We start from the raw sequence: 12,858 nt of genomic DNA, 5'->3' as shown, positions 1-12,858 counted from the left end.
AAACTATTGTACATAGCCAATTGAATTAGGTATACAGACACCTTCTTATACTAGCGTCTGGTCCTGCGGGAGAGTAAATAAGGAGCCAACATCTGGTCATTGAAGTCCACCCCTCCCATGAGCAAATTATAGTCGTGGACCAAGAGGGGCTTTTCAATGACACAGGTTGCCCGTTCAATTTGGATTGTCGTGTCTGCGTGAATGGAGGAGAGCATGTAAACGTCACGCTTGTCTCTCCATTTCACCGCAAGCATTTCTTCGTTACACAAGGCAGCTGTCACGGCTGAGGATGGGGAAAACCCTCAGCCGTGCGATGTCAGAAGATGGTGGTCGCTGCTAGGCCAGGACAGGAATCAGGGAGCAGGTCACCTCCTAATTCTGACCCTGTCTCCTAGCCGTATGAGCCAACCCTGATGGTGTGAGGGCTCATACTCTGGAACCTGAGATCCCTACTAGCCCTCAGGGTGGCCCTGGACTAGGAGCAGGGTACGACTACCTGTTCCTCCTAGACACGGACGAACAAGAGTCTCAATGGCCAGACTGCCACACTTGTGTAGAAATTGTCCACATAAAGGTGGTACCCCTTGCCAAATAAGAGTGACACCAAGTCCCTGACTGTCTTCCCACTGCTCCCCAGGTAGTCAGGGCAACCGACCGTCTCCAGGGTCTGATCTTTACCCTCATAGACACGAAATTTGTGCGTATAGCCTGTGGCCCTTTCACAGAGCTTATACAATTTGACCCCATACCGGGCGCGCTTGCTTGGCATGTATTGTTTGAAGCCAAGGCGCCCGGTAAAATGTATCAGGGACTCGTCTATGCAGATGTTTTGCTCAGGGGTATACCAATCTGCAAATTTGGTGTTAAAGTGGTCTATGAGGGGCCGAATTTTGTGGAGCCGGTCAAAAGCTGGGTGGCCTCTGAGACGAGAGGTGCTATTATCACTAAAGTGCAGGAAACGCAGGATGGTCTCAAATTGTGTCCTGGACATGGCAGCAGAGAACATCGGTGTTACGGAACGTTTCAGCAGACAAGGGGTTAAAATCCGTTTAGGCGATATGCCCCTTTCTGAGAGACAGGCACAGCTACTGCAGAACACCAAACTCCTGAACTGGATACAAAATAGCACTCCAAACTGGGACCTCACGAATAGCTGCTAGCAGACGAACAGGAATCAGCTTACACTCCTGGCAATCAGTCTCTAACAGCATACAGTGGATCCCCCCAATAACGAGACAAGGCTCCGTGTTGAGGGTCAAGCAGTGGTCTGAGGTGCTGGCACACCCAGCCTGGTTTTTATTACAGTTGTTGCAATTACAGGTCCGCCCACAGGGTTTTGAAATACAACCAATCAATATGTTACAACACATACAATGTAAGTACAGCAACCAATCGTTCACGCCCCTAGGGGACCAGAAGGGAGACTGTGACACAGGACAGATATGTAGCAATTCAGGATACACAGAGACAATACATCCCCACAATGCATCATGGTTTCCTCCTCTCTGCCCTGGAGACACCCGAGGAGTAATCCAATTATCTCTCAAGACAAAGGGAAATCACCAATACACATGTGGGGACAACAGAACAGAAATCACCTTTTAAACATACAATGTCACAACCCTTTTCAATACACAGACATTTAACATCCCAAAATGGCACGAATTAGACCAGGAGTTCAAGTTAGTTCAAGTCCTTTGTGAACAAATGAGGCCTGGCTGATGAGAGGGCCCATAATCCTGGGGCAAGAGGCCAGCAGCCAGGCTCCTCCAAAACCCAGTGGCGAGGTTGGTTTCGCCACAATGGGCATGTGATGAATTGGGTTCGTGGACCAATATGACCGCAATTCATGGTTTTTTGTCAGGCCCATGTTGAGGAGAAAAGTTTTAAATTCGGAAACTTGGACGGGTTTCCACCGGAAAGACTAGGCATAAAAGCTTCCCGGGTTGGCGGCTATAAATTGAGTGGCGTACTGGTTTGTTTCTGCCACGACTAAGTCAAAGAGCTCCGCAGTGAAGAACAGCTCAAAAAACCCCAGTGCCGATCCGATCTGAGCTGTCTCAACCCGAACTCCAGACTGGGCGGTGAAAGGGGGAACTACTGGTGCGGCTGAAGATGGGGGCTGCCAATCAGGGTTTGCCAGCACCTCAGGGACTCTAGGGGCTCTACGGGTCTGTCTGTGCGGTGGCTGCGATGGGGGAACTACTGCACGTGCCACCGTACCAGCTTCAACTGCCCTTCTGGTGCTCGCCACTTCACCATGTTCTACGGCAGTGCTGGTACTAGGTCCAGGATGGGCTGCGCTGCTGGTGTATGCCTCACCACGTAATCCGACAGCGTCAGCCCCACTCTGCTGCCCTTGAAGCGGATCCTGCGCAACCTGTGGTCTAGCAACACGGGGCGGGGTACGCCTGGTGGTATCAGGGACCTCCATCGTCCGAACTTTGGGTCAGACTGCCACTGCTTTCTACAGGTTCGTATTCTGACCCGCTGGATTCGTCAGATGAGGGTTCCCATTCCTCATCCGACTGGGTCAGAAGCCTGTAGGCCTCTTCAGAAGAATACCCCTTACTTGCCATTTGGTCAGCTAAATTTAGGGGGTATTCCCTGAGACTACCCAAGAAAAAAAGCAAGCCTGTCTTACAAATGGGAGGCTAGCGAAGTACAGGAAGCCGCTGTGATTGATAAAAAATATCAAAACTGATTTTTCTTTATCGCCGCAGCGCTTGTGTAGTGATTGTGCAGTGATTAAAAATAAATAAAAATGTTGTCACTGCGGCGGGGCGGGCGTGGGTGAACGCACGTGTGGGCGACCAATCAGGCCTGATCGGGCAAACACTGCGTTTTGGGTGGAGGGCGAGCTAAGGTGACACTAATACTATTATAGATCTGACTGTGATCAGTTCTGATCACTTACAGATACTATAAAGTACCAATGCTGATTAGCGATACGCTAATCAGCGACTGCGGTGCGGTGGGCTGGGCGCTAACTGAAGCTAACTACCAAAGGGGCCTAAACTAATCTAAACCTAACAGTCAATACTAGTGGGGAAAAAAAAGTGACAGTTTACACTGATCACTTTTTTCCCTTTCACTAGTGATTGACAGGGGTGATCAAGGGGTTAATTGGGGTGATGGGGGGGTGATCTGGGGCTAAATGTGTTGTGCTTGGTGTACTCACAGTGATCTGTGCTCTCTGCTGGGACCAACCGACGAAAAGGAACCAGCAGAGAGCACAGAAGCCATTTAACACATTATATTTATAAATATAATGTGTTATTATATTTATAAATATAATGTGTTAAATGGCTTGTGATTCGATTTTTTAAAAGTCACCAACCTGCCAGCGGTGATCATTGGCTGGCAGGCTGGTGACAAACTTCTCCTGCGACTTTTCCCGGCCCGCACTGCGCATGTGCGGGCCGGCTATGCTCGCAATCTCGCGTCTCGCGAGATGACGCACCGATGTGTCTACGAGGAATAACCCGGTCGCCCGCAGGACGCATCCTTGCGTTAGGCGGCCGGGAGCTGGTTAAGGAGCTCTGGTTCCCATCCCAGCATTCCAGAAGGAATTTCTGCAATGTCCTTGTATGATGCTGGGCCCATCGGACTGCAGGAATAGTGGATGTTAGATGTCCCAACAGCCTCATGATATCCCGGATGGCCACTCTTCTGGATTCGCAGAATTGGGAGATTTTTTGAGTTATAACCATCTGTTTTTCTGGAGGTAAAAAGGGCATAAGACTGTGAATCTAACAGGATTCCTAAGAATTTATTTTGCTGACTGGGAACTAGGTCGGACTTTTGGATATTTATTAGCCAGCCTAACTCGATCAACTTTTCCTGCACCGTCTTCAGATGCCCTTGGAGGTCTTGAAGAGATAAACCTGCTATTAAAAGGTCATCTAGATATGGGACCACTATTTTACCCTGGAGATGTAAATATCGCATCACCTCGGCCTTAATCTTCGAAAATATTTTTGGGGCTGATGACAGCCCGAAGGGGAGTGTCTGAAATGGAAAGTGGTACTCCTGACCTCCTAGGAATATCGTAAACCTGAGATATTTTTGGTATAAACTTTGTGTATGGGAACGTGGTAATATGCATCCGAGAGGTCTATAGTTGCCATGTAACAATTGCGAGATAGGAGATTCACTGTGGATCTGATTGATTCCATCTTGAATCTTTTGTAGGTCATGTATTTGTTTAGCTTTCTTATATTGAATATTAGCCTGAAGGACTTGTTTGGTTTCTGAATAAGGAATATGGGGGAATAAAATCCTCCCCTTTCCTGATATCGCGGGACTGGAACAATTACACCTCTTTTTAATAGAGATAATATCTCCATTTCTAATGCTTGGTTTTTTTCTGACTCTTTTAATGGCCTGTTTACGGTGCAAATTTCTGGTGGAGGTGTGTCGAACTCTAGTTAGTACCCCATGCATATGGTGTTTATAACCCATGGGGAGGAAGACATTTCTTCCCAAGCCGTGGAGAACATCTTTAACCTGCCACTGGCCAGGTTTAGGAGTGGATTCAGGGTTGAATAGAAATCCCTTTCCTCTTCCTCTGGAAGATTGCCATTTTCCAGTACTGTCCTTTCTTTTCTGGTCTGGTCTATTTCTCCTTTGATTTCGACACTGCTGGTAGAACCTTGATTCTGAAGGGAATCCTTTTTTCATGTCTGATGCTTTATCTAAAATGTCCTCCAGGACTGACCCGAACAGCTTATCTCCCTCACACGGAATAGAGCATAACCGACTTTTCGAACTGGCATCACCGAACTAAGATCTGAGCCATATAGCTCTTCTTGTAGAATTAGAGAGGGCTGAGGATATGGCGGCGAGTTTCACCAGGTCAGTGGACACATCCGACAAGAAATTACAAGCCTGTTTTAAGATAGGTATTGAGGCCAGGATTTCCTCCCTTGGTGTCCCTGCCGCCAAGTGCTCTTCAAGCGGTGTCAACCAGACTGACAGGGATCTTGAAGTGCAGGTAGCGGCTATGCTCGGCCTAAGCATGGTTGTGTTTGTTTCCCATGCACGTTTTAGCAGACCTTCACATTTTTTATCCATGGGATCTTTTAAAAGACCCATGTCTTCAAAGGGGAGAGAAGTCTTCTTAGAAATCCGGGCTACAGGCGCATCGATCTTAGTCGTCTTGTCCCACAAAACGGAGTCCTCCTCAGTAAATTGATACTTTATATGGATACTACCTCTTAAAGGAGGTGGGGATTACATTATTTTTCTCTGGATCTTTCCATTCTTTTTTAATCAGCATTTTAATATTACTATGTACTGGAAAGACCTTTCTTTTCTTTTCTCCCAGCCCCTGGAACATTCTGTCCTGAATGGACTGAGGCTCCTTAGTTTCTTCTATTTTCATTGTAGCCCTAATGGTTTTTAATAGTCTTTCTGTCTCTTCTGGGCTACAAAGGGGCCTCCCTGATTCATCACCAGAGGATTCAGATTCTCCCAGGGATAATACCGGTCCCTCCTCAGAAGTGGTGGGTGGTTTGTGTGCTGGCACACAGTAGGGTACTTTTTCTGGCGCACAAAAGACTACCTCAATTAGGGAACTTTTGGTGTAATAGCTGTTTATTGTGCAGTGGACAACGCGTTTCGGAGTTTATAACTCCTTTCTCAAGTCTTGGGGGCGTCAGCAACAAGAGTGGCCAGATGGCTTGGAGCCTCTTCTGGTGCGCCCTATGCAGCAACACGCACCAGAAGAGGCTCCCAGCCATCTGGCCACTCTTGTTGCGCCCTATGCAGCACCACACCAGTGAGGGATATTATTAAGTGTTTCCCACCCCCCTCTCATAGCAGGGTCAATATCATACGGGAAGGAGACTTACCGGGCTCTGGGCGGCAGGATCTACAGGCTTGCGGGACTCAGAAGCTTCCAGGGGAGTCGACATGTTCACCGGACAGCGCTGATGGACGCCGAACTCCCTGCACCTGGTCTCATATCCGCCAGTTCTCTGACGTCATCCGCCACCGGAAGTGACACCGAGAACTGGCAACAGCACTTCCGGCCTGTGCGCACGCGCGTGATCCCTTGTTCCCAGCGGAACAGCGGAGCAGCGGAACGGAAGCCCGGGGCTGCCTTCAGTGAAGGACTTATGCCAAAGAACGGGGACAGAAATCCTGCCAACCCCCGCCTCTGCACGGCCCTCCCGGATGCGGCAACGCTATCCAGGCCGTGCGAGCAAGAACCCCTGACCTAGCAGGAGCGGCTTCCACGCGATTCCCGAGGACAGGAAACAACAAACTGAAGCAGGTAAGGGGAGGGGGCTTTTAAAGATTGAGCTTCTACGTTGTTTCCTGTCCTGGGGAGGCGGGGGCACCCTCCTGGAGTGCCGTTGTGGAGGCGCCGGGGAAAAACGCTATTATCAGCGTAACCATCCCACTTCTGTGTCTACTCAAACACTCGCTGCTCACAATTAAGGACGACACTTTGCATGTGGAAGAGGTGGAAATGGGAGAAGAAGACATTATACAGGGTGATAGCCAGACCACCCTCCGTCCATCTTCTCAGCGCGAATTGGACGATGAAGAGGTGCAGGAGGAGGAGGAGCAGGAGACGGTTGCCTCCTCTACAGAGGGTAGCACCCATGGAAGTTTTTTTTATTTTAAATTAGATCATTTTTATTAGTTTCCAGTTTATATCACAAGGAATATAAGCATCGTACATTAAGGTTACATCAAGGAGTAGGTCTCAACAATTCAATGTACATCTACAAACATATTATGACATGCATAATGCCCTTTTGAACATGAATCCCCCCTCCCATCCTTTTAAATCAGATCTTCTTTATTAAAGTTTTATATACACCATATAATCGTATGCAAATGACAATATCCATTAAAACAGGATCCTGCTTTGTGCAGAAGCATATAACATTTAGATAATAGCAACTTCGGTTACATAAAAGTTTGTTATTATGTACTAAACAATTGAGATCAACCAGGAACCCATCCCATCCCTCCACCTCCCTACCTCCCCTCCCCTCCCCTCTCTGTGTGGCCAAACCTAAAAGCAAAAAGAAGAGTACTGCAGTATACTCATCCCTTGATGTCCCTCAAGGCATTACACCTACTTGTATATAATTTATCTAGTGCCTCCAAACCCTCTAATAAACATACTATGCCATATATGTGTCAATCTTTGAGATAGCCTGCCAGGTCCGGTTAACCACATCTGCCACTGTTTCTTGAATTTTAGCACTGTGTCTGTTTTAATGTAAATACCACTTTCCATAGATATCATATGGTTAACCATATTTATCCATTCGGATTCTGATGGAGGTATCGGTTGTATCCAATGCGTAGCACTGGCTTTATGAGCAACATATAGCAATTTGGTGACCGCCAGATTATGATTAGTAGACACAGAGAGGTCTTCCACATACCCGAGATAACCCACCAGAGGAACCTTCGGTAAGGTGATGTCATAACTGTCTTCAATTTGTTTATATACTACACTCCAGAAATGTTCCAGTTCCGGACAGGACCAAAACATATCGATCAGGTCTGCTTCTGGGGCAGCACACCTAGGGCATTTTGAGTCTGCACGCAGACCCATTGTAAACATTAGCCGTGGTGTCTTATATACACGATGCAATAGGAACAGTTGTGATCTTCTATGTGCGACGCTCATAGAAATTGTGGGTACTGCCCCCAAAACATCCCTCCACATTTCATCTGTCAGGGCTCCCACATCCTTTTCCCATTTACTCTTAAGTCCAGAGAGTGGATCTTCAAATTTTTTGTCTAGTAGGTTAGCATATGTCACAGAGATTATTTTGCGCGTAAGTCTGGCTTGCACCACCAAATCTAACACTGGCATAGATTGTATAATTAGCGGAGCTTCACGTTGTTGACTCTGTACAGCGTGCCTCAATTGTAGGTATTGAACACCTGATTTGGCAGTCGAAAGTCTGCCTCTAATTGTTGAAAGGATTTAAGATTCCCTTCTGTATATAATTGTGGTATTTTATTGACCCTCGCTCTTTCCCAGTTATCAAATCCTTCTAATTTGAAAATCTTCCACAGCTGTGCATTTCTCCAAATAGGAGAATATTTTGTACACCCAGTTATCCCTAGTACAGTCCTGATCAAAATCCTGACTACTTGAAAAATGGCAAAAAATCATATTTAGCATGGCTGGATCTTAACAAGGTTCCAAGTAGAGCTTCAACATGGAACAAGAAGAATTGGGAGTGAGACAAAACATTTTTTGAGCATTCAATTTAATGAAAACAATGAATAAACTGAAACAGGCAGTTTTTCAGCTGATCAAAAGTTTAGGACCACACCTCCAAAAAAAAACTAAACCCCCCCAAAACAGAAATCCAACTTCCAAACATGAACTCAGTAATGAGTAGCTCTGCCGTTATTGTTTATCACTTCCAAAATTAGTTTCGGCATGCTTGATGCAAGCGTTTCCATAAGGTGAGTGGTAACATTTCTCCAAGTGGTGAAGACGGCCGCACTGTCTGGAACTTTTGTCCATTTTTGTAAACTTCCCTTGCCATCCATCCCCAAAGGTTCTCAATTGGATTTAGATCAGGGGAACACGCAGGATGGGCCAAAAGAGTGATGTTATTTTCCTGGAAGAAGTCCCTTGTCCTGCGGGCATTGTGTACTGTAGCGTTGTCCTGTTGAAAAACCCAGTCGTTACCACACAGACGAGGGCCCTCAGTCATGAGGAATGCTCTCTGCAACATCTGGACATAGCCAGTGGCCGTTTGACGCCCCTGCACTTCCTGAAGCTCCATTGTTCCACTGAAGGAAAAAGCACCCCAGACCATTATGGCGCCCCCTCCACTGTGGTGCGCAGAAAACATCTCAGGTGGGATCTGCTTGTCATGCCAGTAACGTTGGAAACCATCAGGACCATCAAGGTTAAATTTTTTCTTATCAGAGAATAAAACTTTCTTCCACCTTTGAATGTCCCATGTTTGGTGCTCTCTTGCAAAGTCCAAACGAGCAGTTCTGTGGCGTTCAAGGAGACGAGGTCTTTGAAGAAGTTTTTTGTTTTTGAAGCCCTTCAGTCTCAGATGCCGTCTGATGGTTATGGGGCTGCAGTCAGCACCAGTAAGGGCCTTAATTTGTGTTGAGGATCGTCCAGTGTCTTGACGGACAGCCAATTGGATCCTCCGGCTCAGTTCTGATGAAATTTTTTGGGGTCTTCCACTTGACTTTTTTGTTCCATAACCCTCAGGATCATTTAAGAAATTCCAAATAACTGTCTTACTGCGTCCCACCTCAGCAGCGATGGCGCGCTGTGAGAGACCCTGCTTATGCAGTTCAACAACCCGACCACATTCAAAAAGGGAGATTTTTTTTGCCTTTGCCATCACAACGTGTGACTACCTGACAGAAAATGACAATGAATCCACATCTTTGCACAGATTTGGCCTTTTAAAGGCATGTGGTCCTAAAATTTGGATCAGCTGAAAAACAGCCTGTTTCAGTTTAATCGTTATTTTCAATTAATTGAATGCTCAAGAAATGTTTTGTCTCACTCTCATTTCTTCTTGTTGCATGTTGAAGCTCTAGTTGGAACCTTGTTAAGATCCAACAATGTAAAATATGATTTTTTGCCATTTTTCAAGTGGTCTTAAACTTTTGATCAGGACTGTAGTTCTTTTGCTTTTCCCCATATTTTATGGATAAGAAGTAGTGTGAGCAAACCTGGAGATCGCAATCAGAATATTTGTGCCTCTAGTGCCCCCATCAAAGATTTTTCAGTAGTCAGGCATTGTATAATCAATCTTTTAGAGTCCGAAGCTATGCTGCCACCCTCTACCCCCCATCCCTGCATATGTTGCAGCTGAGCTGATAAAAAATATACCCACGGGTTGGGCAATGCTATCCCTCCCTCTGTCTTAGACAATTGTAATTTTGATTCTAGGGTTCTGTTTTTTCCAGATTAAATCCCTAAATATACCATCTATTCTATGAAATAAGTATTTGGGGATCCATACTGGTGTATTGTGCAAAACATATAATAGTTGCGGCATTAGGATCATTTTGGCCAGATTAGCACGCCCCACTACCGAAAGAGGGAGCTTAATCCACGCATTAACTTTCATCTTCATTTTTTCGAATAGTGGGTGTATATTAGAGACACTATAGTCCTGTATACTATGGGTAATTACTATACCAAGATATTTGAAGGAGTCAACAATCGGAATTGGGTTATTGTTCACCCACCTTCTATCTTCCTGTGGGGACATCAACATAATTGTGGACTTGGTCCAATTGATAGTAAAACCAGAATAGTTCCCAAATCTATTTATGACATCCATCACCCTGCTCAGGCTACTTTCACACCTGCGTTAGGTGCGGATCCGTCTGGTATCTGCACAGACGGATCCGCACCTATAATGCAAACGCTTAGATCCGTTCAGAACGGATCCGTTTGCATTACCATGAACAAAAAAAATAATGCAAACGGATTCGTTTTGACTTTACATTGAAAGTCAATGGGGGACGGATCCGTTTGAAAATTGAGCCATATTGTGTCAAATTCAAACGGATCCGTCCCCATTGACTTACATTGTAAGTCTGGACGGATCCGTTTGCCTCCGCACGGCCAGGCGGACACCCGAACGCTGCAAGCTGCGTTCAGGTGTCCGCCTGCTGAGCGGAGCGGAGGACAAACGGTGCCAGACTGATGCATTCTGAGCGGATCCGCATCCACTCAGAATGCATTAGGGCTGGACGGATCCGTTCGGGGCCGCTTGTGAGAGCCTTCAAACGGAACTCACAAGCGGAGCCCCGAACGCTAGTGTGAAAGTAGCCTTACAGAGACGTCCACCCTATCTAAAAATAAAAGCATATCATCGGCAAATAATGCCAGTTTTTCTTCCACCTCTGAGTGTTTGAACCCATGAATCTGGGGATCTTGCCTAATAACAGTAGCCAATGGCTCCATAGCTATGGCAAATAATAAGGGTGACAGTGGACACCCTTGTCGTGTTCCCATTTACAGTGTAAAGCTATCTGATATCTCATTGACCCATGGAAGTTTAATTCCATCTGTTCAGCGTGGGTGGGCAGAAGAGGAGGAAGAGAATGAGGAGCTTGAGAGTGATCCTCCTGATGACGACAGCGAAGTCTTGCCTGTTGGTACTCTGGCACACATGGCTAACTTCATGTTAGGCTGCCTTTCCCGCGACCCGCGCGTTATACTATTTTAGACAACACGGATTACTGGGTGTTCACCCTTATCGACCCCCGCTACAAACAGAACTTCTCATCTCTCATTCCTCAGGTGGAGAGGACAAGCAAAATGGTGCAATATCAGAAGGTCCTTGTTGAAAAATTGCTCCAAAAATTTCCATCTGACAACGCTGGCGGCAGAGTCTGTAGTTCCTTGGCCAACCGAGGAGGAGAGACACAGCAGTTCCAACAGAGGCAGGGCAACACTCTCCAAGGCCTGGGACAGTTTCATGACACCCCGCCAGCACCCTCACCCTGATGCGTGGCCTACTGTCACAAGGAGGGAAACATTTTGGAAGATGGTGAAGGAGTACATAGCAGACGGTGTCAGCGTCCTCAATGATCCCTCAGTGCCTTACAACTACTGGGTGTCCAAGCTGGACACGTGGCACGAACTGGCGCTCTACGCCTTGGAGGTGCTGGCCTGTCCTGCCGCCAGCGTTTTGTCTGAGCGGGTATTTAGTGCTGCTGGTGGCATTATAACAGATAAGCGTATCCGCCTGTCAACTGAAAATGTTGACAGGTTGACTCTTATAAAAATGAACAAGGCCTGGATTGTCCCAGACTTCTCGACTCCACCAGAGGAAAGTGGATGAACAAAGGCACTTTAAATGTGTTGTTTAATGTACTGAATACGCTGTATTCCCATGCACCCCTTCCACCACAAAAAAGGGTATATGGTTAAATCTTCCTTTTCTCCTCCTCCTCTTCCATCATATCAACATGCTTATTCATCGCATATAGGTTATCTATACCATCTTGTGCTGACGTAGGTGTTCAGACTCTTTACTCAGCACTTAGTTGAAGGACCTTTGGCAACAAATACAGCCTCCAGTCTTCTTGGGTATGAGACCGCAAGGTTTTCACACCTGGATTTGGGGATTTTCTGCCATTCTTCTTTGTAGATCCTCCCAAGCTCTGTCAGATTTGATGGTGACCATCAGTGGACAGACATTTTCAGGTCTCTCCAGAGATGTTCGATTGGGTTCAAGTCAGGGTTCTGGCTGGACCACTCAAGGACATTCACAGAGTTGTCAGAATTGTCCCTAAGCCATTCATGTGTTGTCTGGGCTGTTAGGTTAGTGTCATTGTCTTTTTGGAAGGTGAACCTTCAGCCCAGTCTGAGGTCCAGAGCACTCTGGATCAGGTTTTCATGAAGAATATCTCTGTACTTTGCTCAATTCAGCTTTCCCTGAACTCTGACCCGTCCCAGCTGCTGAAAAACACCTCCACAGTATGATGCTGCCTCCACCAAGCTTCACTGTAGGGAAGGTTTTGAGGAGTTTCAGGTATTGAGCAGTATCTTCCAAGCGTGAGGCCAAAAAGTTCAATCTTGGTTTCATCAGTCCAGATAATCTTGTTTCTTACAAAAAGGCTTCTTTCTGTTCACTCTACCATAAAGCTCAGAATACAGGAATGCTGCAGTGATGGTTGACCTTCAGTAAGTTTCTCCCATCTGCACACAGGATTTTTGGAGCTCAGCCAGAGTGACCATTGGGTTCTTGGTTGCCTCTCTTACCAAGTACCTTTTTCTCTAATTACTTAATTTGGTGGGGAGCCAGCTGTAGGAAGAGTCCTGGTTGTTCAAAACATCTTCAATTTAAGAATTATGTAAATCACTGTGCT

Source organism: Bufo bufo, chromosome 6 (assembly GCF_905171765.1).
Source record: "Bufo bufo chromosome 6, aBufBuf1.1, whole genome shotgun sequence".
Classification (NCBI taxonomy): domain Eukaryota; kingdom Metazoa; phylum Chordata; class Amphibia; order Anura; family Bufonidae; genus Bufo; species Bufo bufo.
The sequence above is the reverse complement of the archived record's forward strand: the minus strand, read 5'-3'. Positions refer to the sequence as shown.